Source organism: Schistocerca americana, chromosome 7, assembly GCF_021461395.2.
Source record: "Schistocerca americana isolate TAMUIC-IGC-003095 chromosome 7, iqSchAmer2.1, whole genome shotgun sequence".
NCBI lineage: Eukaryota > Metazoa > Arthropoda > Insecta > Orthoptera > Acrididae > Schistocerca > Schistocerca americana.
Genome location: NC_060125.1, coordinates 533,692,135 through 533,707,047, shown reverse-complemented (window position 1 = coordinate 533,707,047; position 14,913 = coordinate 533,692,135).

Genomic DNA, 14,913 nt, shown 5'->3' with positions numbered 1-14,913 from the left:
AAAATTTCGATTCTTCCATTTTTCATGTATATATTCTGTAGGTTAACGTGATAATAATGAAGAGTCGACTAACTGATTATTTTTACGATTTGTCTGAAATGTAACAAATACGAAATATGGCATATCAAACTCTACTGAGTTGTAGTATTTCGTGAAATCTATTTCAAAATTATTCTTACCACTCAATTCACCAACTTCTACAGTTTGTAATTCATAGAAAGATATTCGAAGTTTAGGATTTTTCAGTACATTTTTCCCTTTGTTCTAACTCGTAATCTGGTTCATATTTAACAACTGGTACACGAATTAAGATGGATTCTACAACAATTTTACCTTCTTGTCGAAGAATTTCAAATCCAGCATCATTATAATCAGACCATCGAAGAATAGAATCTCCAGAACTTGATGACCATGCAAAACTTACTGTTAAATCTCCCTCCCACATCATTTCCTTATAATCTTTAAAAAAATCCACCAAACATTCATTTTTCTTGCCCTTTGCTTTTCCATTTTTAAGAGTATTCCTTTCCATACCTATTTTATCAACAAGAGATGAAGTCAATTGCAGTAAAACTGGTGAGGAAATAAAAGGATGCTCTATTCTAGACATAACATCGTTTTCCTTCTTTATGATTGCAAAATCAAAACATTTTGCCACATAATTAAGAATTAATTTCTATTGAATTTTCCATCATAAATTGGATCATCTGTGCCATCACTTCCAATAATACTCAAATTCATTTATAATTGGGCATGTTTAGGATGATGACATCCATCACCAATATTTGTTAATTTCAGTATCTTTGTTGGATACATTTAAATTACACATTTACAGGGAATGAGTAAAATTGATAACTCTCTTTTTTGTTCATGATGCAGACAAAACTGCTTTAGCTATTGCTGCTATACTATGGAAAAAAATTATTAAGACATTTCTACAACAACTGTTACAGTAGCTTCATTGAAGTCAATCAGATTATCATTTTCATCAGTTACAGATATTTCTAAATTTTGAATAGGATCAAAAATTGGGATATTTACAGGAAAATATGGTTTGTGAATTATTGGTCCACCAAATTCGGCATTAGGCTTGAGTGAGGCAATAATAGTAGTTTCTTGATGAAAATGATCGGTATGTTTTACAAACATCCCATCAGCCAAATTAAAATTTATATTTATTAATTCAAAAGGAATCTTATTACAAATTTCGTTAGCAACAGTCTTTTCATTATCCTTAACAATTTGGTTACAAAACCAAACACACTTCCAATACTACCTTTTATATCCATATATAATCTTACATCACTCAGAATAGTAACGCTGTTTAAAATTTCAACTGCTTTAATGTGAATATTAGCCTTTTTCGAATGAATAAAGTTTTCCAAGTTTTTCAAACTATACTAACCAGTTGGAATTTCTAATGTTTCTCCATCACAATATAATTTATTATTTTTCAATGTAATATTTAGAGTTAAAATACTTGAATAAGAAACAACCAATGCAATGTTACTAAAGCTGTCTCATATAGGTACAGTCAATCTATTTTTCAGAACAGATGACTTGTCGCTCAGTTGAAATAATCTGCTCATTTACTATTAGAAAAATTTACTTAATTAGATGAATACTGATAGGGAAGCAAAAATAAGAATTCCCAAAAAGAAATCAAAAAATGAACATGGAAAACTTTTACCAAAATCTATTAGATGTGCAATCATAGGACCAAGTGGTTGTGGAAAAACTACATGAATGGTTGACAATTACATTCTAGCTCCAGAATAAAATTAATCATTTGTATGTCTATTCTAAAAGTTTAGATCAACTAAATATCAAGAATTTAAAATAGAGGTGTAAAAAAATTGAAGATAAGCATAAAGAGAAAACTCATACTTTTATTGAAAATAATGATGAAATTATTATATTAGATGAATGCCAAGAAAATTCTGTAGTGGTATATGATGACTTCATTCTTGAAAATCGGGATATAGTTAGAGAATATTTTGCTAGAGGAAGACATAAAGGAGTAGATTGTTTTTATGTAGCTCAGACTTACTCAAAAATACCGAAACAATTAGTTAGTGATAATCTCAATTTTTAAAATGTTTTTCGACATTATTTTACAAATTTAAATCACGTTTACCATGTATAGTATAATAAAATAATGGAATAGATGATAATAAAATTGTCCTTTCACCATATTTTAATAATTGTTTTTCTCCTTGGTGTTTGGTTCATTAGCCATTCTGATAAGCTTCCCTTTCGACACACGTTATCTCATTGTTCGCTGCTCTTACGGCCAGCAGCAGCTCATTGTTTAACGCGCCCTACTCAGTGACGCAAACGCCACGTGAGCAGCAGCACTGCCCGCGCCCACACTGTAATGTCGCTCCAGGCTCGTGAAGTCGGTGTTGTATTTGCCCTCCAGTCCGGAGACTGGATACGACGGATTCAGCTCCAACGCTCAACCGAAGAATACCAATACCTCATCTCGCGCCTGGGCGAGGATTTCGGCCAGTGACATTGAAGGTAAGAGCCGCACTGCAGGATACGGCATTATCTTCCGTCGTGCATTATAGTTAGCGGTTCTCACACCTCAACTCGTGGTCATACTGATTTCCTCTGATATCTCCGTCGCACACGCATCACACTCTCTGTATTCACTTTGCTAGACTGCAGCGTTTACTCATATTACGGCTGAGCCGTTATTTTCAATATTATTACGCCTTAATATTTTTGTATCACTTCACACTTGCGAGTATTTTACTCGTCCGTCGCGTTGCACTTCACATACATACATAAGTTGTTCTTCTTCAAGTATAAAATCTCACATAAAATTGATAATAGTACATACATAGACATAAACATTGACAATAATAGAGTTGACACACAAATTTACAATTCACATCCACATTTCATATACGGACTCCATGACATGCACCCTCTTACACACTAATACGTAAATCAGGAAGTATCTTTCATTTATTCTGAGCCCGCATCTCGTGGTCGTGCGGTAGCGTTCTCGCTTCCCACCCCCGGGTTCCCGGGTTCGATTCCCGGCGGGGTCAGGGATTTTCTCTGCCTCGTGATGGCTGGGTGTTGTGTGCTGTCCTTAGGTTAGTTAAGTTTAAGTAGTTCTAAGTTCTAGGGGACTTATGACCACAGCAGTTGAGTCCCATAGTGCTCAGAGCCATTTGAACCATTTATTCTGAACATTCACATTTTCTATTCTTGTCTTGCAGGACCGACCTCCTGCGCGTTTTTACGTCCACAAATACACATAGAAAAGAAGAAAAGAGTACATACATACATTTTATATGGACATCGACATTAACAATTATATAGTTGGCAAATAAATGTCCAATTCACATTTCGTATATGGACTCTATGTTAAGCAGCATCTGACACAGCAATAAGTATATTAGAAGGAATCTTGCATTTGTTCTGAATGTTTGCTCTTTCTTGTTATTGTCTTGCAGGACCGACCTCCTGCGCGTTTTTACATCCACAACTACAATAGAAAATACTACATACATATTTTCATAGACATCGACATTGGCAATAGTAAAGTTGACACATAAATGTACAAGGCACATTCATATTTCCTATATGGGTTCCATGTTAGGCATCATCCATCTTACACACTAATAAGTAAATTAGAAGGAATCTCTCATTTGTTCTGAATTTTTGTTTTTCTCTTGACTTACAGGTCCAACCTCCTGCGTCTTTTTAGCATCAAAAATACACATAGAAAATACGTTCCAGCACTACTCACTACATGGAAAACAGGATTTGGTAAGGTCTGCTTCAGAGGTCAAGCTGCTTCTAGGATTGCTATTTGTAGTGCGTCGTCAGTGTACTTATTCTATCCTTGGCATTTGATAAATCTTCATACTATGTATAATATTTACAAATGCTCGTTTGTGAGCGAGTGTGGGGAATGTTTTATCCCTTGACAAACCTGACTTCATCACTGCTTGTTAATCGTCGTAATATTCCACATTCGTGAATATATATTTCAAGCCATATTTCTGCCTTATTGATTCGACGACATGTACATGTTTACCTTTGTGACGTGTGACCGATAATTTTACCGTATTTTTGTCATGTGTTGCTCGACTCATAATTCATTACCGATAGATAAGAACGCGCAAGTGCTAAAATGATGCTTTCGCTTCTGCGTGCAAGAACTCAGTGTAGAAAATATTGTTTCACTGCATTTTGTGTTCATTCCTCATACGAATCGTGTATCATATTTTCATTTATATTAACCTTATAGTTTCTCGAGCTGTAACAGTTAGTCGCTAAGGAAATATTTTTCATACTAGGTTGTTTTACATTCTGATGTCTGTGTAGCAAATCACTGTGCTGTGGTGTGTTTTAAATGTTTATCATGTACCATTGTTACTATCGACTTCACTGTTTCTCCTATACTACTCACTGCTTCTTCGTGATGTTCGTTTTCATAATTACTTACCGTACATGCATCATCATACTTTGCTTTCCCCACTCATACAACCATTCATTCTAAGACTTAAAACTATATAGTGTATTCTTTCTTACGTCAGCTTCGTGGCCCTTTCCTAGGTACCCTTGTAACATTAATCTTCATATTCATCGCCGTATACCCATATAATTATTCATTAAAAATATTCCACATAAATCGCCATTTATACTCATGTACTACCTACCGGGTTCTCACACTAGAACCACCGCACTATTTATTTCTTCCCACAAATATAAATAAACTCGTATTACTCTAATACACTTTCATTCTCTTCCTAGATTCACTCCATGCACGGTAAGTCACCACAAACGTAGATTAACTAATTAATACCTTCAATCGAATCTAATAAAACCTTTCACTCCCTCTACTTCAAAATATTATCCAGCAGTGAAATTTCATTTATTTCTCCATATCGCTTTTGTAAACATACAGTACTTACCTCAGTTTTTTTGTTTTAAGTTCATGCAATTACGTTGTGTGCGTATTGGTTGGTGTTTGTATTTACTTAGCTTATCTCCCGCGTGTTGTTCAATTCATGTTTACAGCTTTATTTTGCTGCTTATACTATAAGGTATCGTGTAATTAATAGCAACTAACATAGGTGAGCTCTGTAATAACAAATTTGTGGATATGTATTCTCCCTGTACATTAAGCTCACTACTTCTAATGTTGTCTGTAAAGAAGTGTAGTCCTACGATATGTTATTTTATAGTTTATGTCTCAGTCACACGCACGTCTCAGTCACACGCATTTTTCTATGTTTATGTCTCATTCTACCTTTCACATCGTCGCTCGCGTATGTGTTGTATGTAAGTCGCTTAGTTCTTAAAAGTTATGTGCTAATCGCGTTCTTTCAAGTGCACATGTTGTTACTTCCTTTTTCAACTTGTCTTAGTCCTGTTGTATATAGTCGGATAGGTCATTTCCTGTATATATTCTCTTCTACTTCGAATACTTATACTTATTCCTAGCTATGTACATTCAATAGAATATGTTGAGTTCACAAATTTAGCGTATTCTACTCTCCTTATAGCTTACTTGCGTCCATGTGCTCATTTTCTTAAAGCTGCATATGCTTAAACTAATGATTTACTCTTAACATTAATGCTCTTTACAGTATAGTCACCGACTTAGGAATAAATGTCTCTGTTCGTTTAGTTTGTGTTGCTCATCTACGTCAGAGTAACTAGCTGATAGGTACTCTATTTCCTATTGCTCCTATTTTGTCCAGGTGGTTAGGCGGTGTGGATGCCGATTCGCTTAAATTCTAGAATGGTTTCCGTCGCGGTGCGCAGTGTGTCTTTGCGCATCGTACAGGGGACACTGAACTCAACCTTGCTTTTTGCCTACTTGGCCCCTACGATCAGCTGTTAAGCCGCTCCGTATATAATTGTTGAAGTACGCTCTGCTTTAAGCGCGGCAGCACGGCTCAGTATACCCCATCGCTCTTACCTCTCGCTTAAAGCTCGCGCGCCGTGAATTAAGTCTTAAGAAAGTACAATATCAAAATACAAGAAAAGTTTATTTTCACTAGGCTGAATCTCACTCTCTGCATGTTAGATAGTAAAAGAAGATTGAACATTCCTTATTGATTAAGCAGGATAGCAGAAGAGGGAGAGGGCACCGGAAATATAAATATTGTACCCCCTAGCTGGAGAGGAACCGAGCGCCAGTCGGTTTATTCGTCAAAGAGCGACAAACCTCCTACCTTCTTGCGTTTTACTGATGCAACAGATAAGGACAGAATGAGATTTGAATTTTCATTTAATAAATTTCCGCAAATCTTTATGTGGATACATGCCTATTATTTTACCATTTTTATATTTCCTATCAAGTAGCACCCCGGATGTGGCTTGTCAACAACGATATACGGACCAACATATAACAATTGCCATTTTCTATTCAATGCCTTTAATTTCGATGATTTCGGATGCGTTCTTAGTAGTACCTCCTGTCCAATCTGGAATTCTGTTACGTTTTTCAATTTCCTGTCGTAAATTCCTTTCCTTATCTGAGCTTGCTCTTCCAATGTTATTAGCGCTCGCCGTACTTTCTCTTCTAAGATTACGTCTTTGTGCCTTAATTTAGGTATCGGTTTTGCCCATTCATCTAGCTCCATCTTTTCAAACATTAGTTCGGCCAGTGTGTGCCCTGTGGATGAGTGTGGTAGGTGATTTACTATGTGCTGAAACGGACCCAGGTATTCTATCCATTTCCTTTGGTTCTGTGGTATATATGTGCGGATAAACCTATTAAATTCACGGAAGCACCGTTCGACGGGACTTGCTTCCGGGTGGAACTTGGATACTAAAATATGACGTATGTTTTGTGATTTTAAAAATGATTTCCATTGGTCACATGTAAAATTTGAGGCGTTATCAGTTAGGACTGCCTGTGGTTTCCAGATGCGTGGTATGTAGTCTTCCAGAATTCGCCTTATAATTGGCCCTGACCTAACTGTTTTGACTGCGTACAGCTGGAGATACTAAAAACATCATACAGGGCTACGATGTATTTAACTCCGCCGCGGGCTTGGGGATAAGGACCTGCGGCGTCAATAGATACAAGATCTCTTGGTTGCTTTGGTATTATTGGGTTTAGTGCGTTAAGACGGGTCCTATTCTGATGTTTGACCTTTTGACACACCGCACAGCGTCTGATTACTTGCTCTATACGTCGCCTCATATTGGGGAAATAACAATACGTAGAAATTTTGGCGGCATACTTCAGCACTCCATAGTGCCCCCATGTGCGGTGCGTGTGTTGAATTAAGTTTTCCACGTATTCCTGAGGTATGTACACACACCACTTATCCATTCGTCGATCTCTTCTGTGAAAGAGGACGCCATTATGTATAATGTAATACTGCTCTAAACGTTCGTGTGTTCTAGCTTGCAATTTTTTCCTTACCTTGCTCCATCTCGGGTCTTCTTCCTGTAAACGTTGCATGTTTTTGCACATTTTAATATAATATGGTTTAAAAGTTCCATCCTCTATTAAAAGGACCTTGAAGTCTGATGTTTGTTCCTCTAACTCGTGGAAATCGGTAAGACCTTGAGGTAACCGTGATAGTGCATCTGCCAAAACATTCTGTTCCCCTTTTATGTACACTATCTAAAAATCAAACTCTTGGACATACAGGCACCACCTCGCTATTCTCTTATGTAACAACTTGCACGTCAGAAGAAAAGACAAGGCTTGATGATCACAGTAAACTTTGGTATGTTTTCCCCAAAGGTAATATTGAAATTTACGAAACGCCCAAACTACTGCTAATGCTTCTAGCTCAGTTACGGAATAAGATCTTTCACATTCTGTGAGGGTTCTACTGGCAAAACTGATTACATTGACTTCTTCCTTACCATCCTTTGTTATTATTTGAAACAGGCACGCACCGAGCCCCTGATAACTAGCATCGGTGCTTAAACATAAATCCAATTCCATATTTGGGTGTTTCAGGATAGGCGCGTTAATCAGCGCCTGCTTAATCTGCTGAAAATCATTTTCACATTCTTTAGTCCACAACCAACTGTGGTTTTTACGCAGTAAGTTTAATAGTGAACTACTGTTCAACAATTGTTGTGGCAGGAACTTCCTGAAAAACGAGGCCATACCTAGAAAACCTTTTAATTGTTTCTTAGTATAGGGTGTTGGGAAATTCCGTATCGCATCTAGTTTACTGGGGCCAGGTAGAATTCCTACTGGTGAAATAATATGCCCTAAGAATTTTATTTTTTCCTTTCCGAATTCAGACTTTTTAAAGTTAACTGTGACATTGTATTCATCAAATTTTTGCAAAATCCTTTCCAAAATACTTACATGTTCATCCCATGTTTGAGTTGCAATTAATAAATCATCAACGTTGAGTGTAACCTGGCTAAGCAGTTCCGGTCCAAGAACCCTGTCTAATGCTTCAATAAATACACCAGCGCTCACATTTAATCCGAAAGGCAGCACCCTAAATTGGTAGCTCCTCCCGGCATTTATGAAAGCTGTATACTTTCTACTCTCTTCATGTAATAAAATTTGCCAATACGAAGCTTTCAAATCAAGGGATGTTAAATACTTAACGCCATGGAACTTTAATAACTGCTCTTCTAGATTCTCTGGCCTTGTTCTTAGAGGAGCGATGATTTTGTTTATTTCCCTCGCGTCTAACACCAACCGCACCGTTCCGTCAGTTTTACCAACTGCGAGAATCGGACTGCAGTAAGGTGAGTGCGATGTTTCAATAACCCTCCAACTAATCATACGCTCTATTTCCTTTCTTACTGCCTCTTTCTTTGCCCAAGGGGTGCCATAAGACGTTCTACAATAAGTTTCATGCGGGTATACTTCCATTTTATATTCATATCCCTTAATAACACTAGGTTGTTTACGAAAAATGTTATGATATTTGAAGAGTAATTTTGTCAGTTCACTTCGCTGTTCATTGTTAAGACAAGTGGATTTATTTATTTTGCTGTCTACTATTTGCTCATCGAGGATCTCCCTACCAGAGTCATCAAGTCCCATCTCCTTTACCATTATGGGTTGAGGGTAGACAAATTTAACATTAATGTCTGGTATCGGCCTAACCTGATTTGTCATTGTAGTTCTTATTAAGTCCATAGTCAGCGTGCGCTCCCCTACATGAAACTGGCATTCCCCGCTGCCAATATCTATTTTTATCCCATATCTTCTGAACACCTCCATACCAAGCATACAGTTCACTATAAGTTTGTCTACCAACAAGAAAGTACACTGCAAAATTACGCCACATATGCTAATGGGTATGCTGGCCTGTAATTTTATAACTTTAGATTTACTTCCCGTCGCCGTTACGATCTTACAGTTCTCTACAGGTAGTGTGGGAACATTTACTTCCCTCGCTATCTCTTTGAACAAGCTAGTAGACATCAGGCTTGTCGACGCGCCAGTATCCAAAACAACTAGTACATCTATGTTTCCCACCTTTACCTTTATTATTGCTTGAATAATTTCACTTAGCTTGCGTGTTGTTTCTTTCTCTTCGATAAACAAGTCTTCTTTCATTTCTGCGCCCTTATCATACCTTAAAAATAGATTCCGGATATGCTGTATGTGTAGGTTTGTTTCAGTGTCTGCTTCCTCCTTTCCGTTCCTGTTCGCTTTAGTGTTTAAGTCGCTCATATTAGTACTGTGGCACACTGACAGTTCATTACCTTCTTCCTCTAGTCACGCTCGATTATTATTTCCTGGGGCCGGTAAAGGTATTGTTTCATTTTCTGCCGTCACTTCTACTATGTTTACTGTATGTTCGCGTGCTCGCCAGTTCGTGTCCCGGTTGTTTCGATTTGACTGTACGGGCTGCATGTTATCTCTCGGATCCCTGTGTTGCATATTCCGTTCCTGGTAATTTGCATTTCCTTGTCGCCCATTGTCGAAGTTTTCCCTCGAGTTTCTATTGTCTCTGCCATTACCGTACCTATAGGGCTGATATTTACTATCGTACGACCCTCGGCCACTCTGTGGCTGGTAGGTAGACCGATTGTACGGATTTCCGTTGTGGCGCGGCGGTACATACGGATGCCATTCATTCATACGCACACGACCGTTATAATTTCCAAAGCCGTTGCCGTTACCGTAGTTCTTCCCGTTTGGGTTGTGCCCATTACCGTTACGAAAACTAGGTGTGGCTTGCCCATCCTCATGAATCAGATCTATTGAGTCGAGCACTGAAAGAAAATACTCGAGATCATATTCGGGAACAGTTATTAATTTTTCCCTAACATTTGCAGGTAACTTGTTCTTTAAGATTTTCAGTACATCGACGTGAGATATCGGATTATTCCAGTAACGGGTCTTGTTTAGGTATTTTTCAAAATAGCTTCTTAGCCCCCCGAATTTTGAATGATATGGTACTGGGTTAAATACCTCTCGTCTTAACCTCTCCTGGATAGCTGTTGACCAGTATTTATCTAAAAATGCATTCTCAAACTGCTCATATGTCTCGCAAAGTTCTGACATCTCCGTAGCCCACAAAAGGGCATCACCCTCGGTGTGTCCTACTACATATTTAATTTTTTGAGCTTCTGTCCAAGTCCTGGGCAGTACGTTTCTAAAGGCTCGGACAAACACTACTGGGTGCGTTCGCTTTTTCTCATTTGAGAATACGGGAAACTGTCGATGTTTTATTAAGCTCTCATCCATTAACAACGCTGTCCAGCACGGCGGAACAGCATTTCCCTGCGGTGATGGTATATTTGTTTCAGCAAGGTTTTGCCCTCTGCTCGCGTCGCGCGTCGACATGCGGTCGCGCGGCGTGGGTTGGGCATTGTTGTCCGCGCCACTGATTCCTCCCGCTGGCGGATGGCTGTTTATCGCTCCGCTTACCGCCCCAGGCGATGATATTACCGTACTTTGTTTGTTAACTATTTCGTCTCTTAACCGTTGTTCTAACTGCCTGATATCATGTTCTACGTGTTTTAAGATTTCTTCTTCCTTGTCCCCCATTACTTCCTTTACCGCTTCCACATAGGTACGCTGTTCACGTACGCATTTTTCTGCGAACGTTGTATTGTCGTCCTTTGCATTGCTCTTTACCGATTCATAAAGGTGCACAATGTCTGAGTTGATCCTCTTGTGTTCTAACTTGAGTAATCCTACCTCCAATGTGATTTTTTCTACATTTTCTGGCAAGTCGTCACAGAAAGAATGTAGTTTCGCTACATCTGATTGTACATTGTCTAAGTTGACCTGCGTATTCTTTTGCATTGCCTGTAAATTCTCTTGGGTTTCTCTAATTCCGGATAGCTCCTGTCGATACGTGTGTGTTAGTGTTTCAAATTTTTCGCCCACTATGCCTTTTAATCTCTCACCCATATCGTGAACCGAAATTTGTACTTGTTCATTAATTTTACTATCCACCTCCGTGGAGATTTGTGAAATCTGTTGTGTGAACTTCGTGTCCAGACTATCGAGTTCTGTGCGCAAATTTTTTACGTCGTCTGAAATGTGTGTCATGTTTGTATTAACCTTCTCGATCTCGGACTTTACTGTGGTCATGTCTGCTTGTATCGTTTGTAAACTTGACATTTTAGTCTCTAAGCCCGACATTTTTGAATTTATGTCTGCTCTCATTGCATTCATGCTTGTTTGTATGGATTCTGTTAAGGCTCGAAATAAGGCTTGCATATCTTCCGTATTCACTTCCGGCCTACGCCTGTCAGTATCTGTGTCCGTACTACGCGTACTGCTCTCATTTAAAATATTCTCTGGCCTCGAGGTGCCATTAGTTACGTCTACTGTAATTAACGTATTGCTTGTAATTAAATGTTCTGTATTCACGGGCGTCGAATGCAACAATGGCATGTCGCGCCCAGCATCCAAATAATCACCGTTAAACAGTTCCAAACCACTCATTGTTGCATTTTGCAAATGAACATCCACTACATTCGCATTATGATTTTCGAATGACATTTCCTTATTGTTTTGACCCTCCATTATAGAAATCCTTATACCACTGCAGTTATCAAAATAAAAATTTTCTTTTTTAAGATTTTACTTCCGCGCTACTTCTCACGCGAAAAAAATGCATATACAGTTGTATGTAATTATAGTCTCAGCTATTCTTTAGTCAATATACTTTCTATACTAATAAAGAAATGTCATTATCTCCACTTGACTACAATAGCGTTAATATCTGAAGCTTTAGGTTCTGGAATTTAGGAAATCGGTGGATGGATTTTCTAATAGGTCTACTGGGAACGCATTCTCTATATGCATTGCGCAGTCCTACCTGATTGTTGTCTTGTAAATCGTACTTCCTCTATTGTGCTTTGTTGTGTGCTCTTGGTATTGTCGCCTTTTTTCCTTCTAATTTATTTATTATTTCCTTTTTATAGCATTTCTTCAGTACCACATCATCGTCTCCGTCACATCATCAGCGTACATGGAACATAAAGAAATCGTTAACATACATGTATATTCATTTTCCTAACAATACTAGTACTCACAGTTTTGCCCACTGCGTATCGTGCCTGTCACCTGTCGCCACTTTATAGTATAATAAAATAATGGAATAGATGATAATAAAATGCGTGGCTTTTTAAAATGTATTGAATTAATGAGATTAATTTTTCGGCGTGAATGACAAGCACAATAAGCTGAGCTATGCCTGGAAATAAGTCCGTATTAGTTCATATTATTTTGCAGGGCGGAGTAGTTTCTTTCTCCGCTGTAGATTTGTGCTTACCATTCTTTATAATAGTACGTTTGGTCGCCGCGTTCACCTTTGAAGTCTTGACCGTGTTCCTATTAAGCTTATCGGATCTTCGTAATTTTCCAAAGTACACAGGTGGGCTTCAGTTATTGTAATTATTGTACTATTTGAAATAACAACTCACACGACCTTTCTGTTAATAAAACAATACTGTATTTTTCTAAACGGTGCACATATGAAATCCACACTCCTCACTTATTCATAGCGACCCCAAAATGGCGGTCTACAATTACTCGCTAAAAAATTGACGTGCTTCTCACTCTTTCACTAGCTGAGCGCGAATCCCCCCTTCCTCCTACCGGTACCAGAAAAAATCCTCTGTTTATTAACAACTGAAAGTCAAAAAATACATGACGGTAGGCATAGGCTCTATGATGGGCTACCGCTTCATCTTGTCTCTTTGCCTTTAAGGAAGACGAAAACATAAAGGAAATGCAAAAGGTTTATCACACATGAGTTGCTTGGAGGTGATTTAAAGTTTGATGATGTCAAAGAAATGTGTAGTAAGTGTTGGAATGATAAGTTCGGATTTTTAAAATAGATATGACTAGAAAACCAAGTGAAGGTAAGTTCAGAAATACAAAACAACATTTCATGTTTTTATGAAACAGATCTGATGATGGTCATTAAAGACCGAAACTGGTAATCTGTTGACAAAAAGTTTGTGACCTTGGACGTAAATTAAAGGAAACTAATTTCATGAAGACGTAAATGTTAAACATAAATGTAAACATTAAACATAACGTTCAACAAAAATATAAAACGTTCAACACAAACATTAGAAATGTTTACTTAATGTTTTTTCTTTCCTAAGAAATATTCAAGCTTTGGAAAAAATGACCAAGAACAGAACATGAAAAATATAAGAAAGAAGATGCAATCAAACAAATAAAACAAGGAATTGCAGATTTCTGTGATAATGTTTTGAAAGCAATTGAAGAAAATAGAGAAGTTGAAAAACACATGATTCCATCACATAGATGATTTTGGAGATTTGTCACCATTAAAAGATTAGTCTGATGATATTCCTGGTAATTATGACTATACATTAAATTAATCAGAAATTTAAAACATTTTGAAGACTTATGATGAAGAGAGACAATCTAAAAAACAAAGGAGACACAATCCAGCAGTTGCCATGAAGAAGCTAAAAAGATTAATGTTAGTAAAAGAAAGTTAAAGTAACTTAATCATACTGAAGATAAAGTTTTTGGTCTCAAACCTGTTGGCATGTTTAAATATGTTAGTAAGATACCAGTTGATTTCAATGGAGATAAATTAACAATTGGTGAAAAGATATATGAAGGAACTGATGTATTAATGAGCCTTTTAACTGAAAAACAGAGTACTATAGATGATATGAATAAAAAGTTTGATGGTGTAGGTTTATAAATTTATGCAGGTATATTATTCAATTCAGCACTGTATTCAGAAAACAACCTATATAAAATAAAATCAAGTAAAGGTAATAGATATTTGATAAAACAAATTGTTGATGACTATTCTCCAAACTTAAGATGACCGACTATAGATTCTTCAGAGTATTTCCATCTCCTAGATTTTTCAGATTCATCAGATTATTCAGAAACAAATTTGCTTGGGAAAAAATATAAGGGTATAATAAAGAAATATATAGAAAAACCAGTTGAATTGTTTGGATGAATGATGATAGAGATTTAATCGATAGATTAGTTGTAATTCCTGGAGAAGAAATAGATAGAAATAAAAATTATCGTAATGAAAAAGTTGGTATAGCACAGATGTTAGCAAATCATAATCAATAATCCAAAAGGAATCCCATATTTAATTACATTTTTGAATAATATTCCTCACACATTTTGGAAGAGTGATAAATATGCTAGAGGTTTATTAAATACATTAATTAACAAATTACCTTTTGAAATACATCTTCCAGGCTATCGATTTTGTGGCCCGAGGACCTAACTAGATGAATGATTAGGTAGAGGAGATCAGGCAATTAATCTACTAGATGAAGCTGAACATGACATTGCCTATCGTGATCATAAACATTTAGAAAAAAGATATGAAGCTCATAAAGACCTTCAGTGAGCTGCAAAAGAAAGAATGCATGCAACCGATGCTTCAACTGTTGAAAAAATAGCTGAAGCTGCAGTTAAAGGATTAATGTATGGAAAACGAAAATTACAAA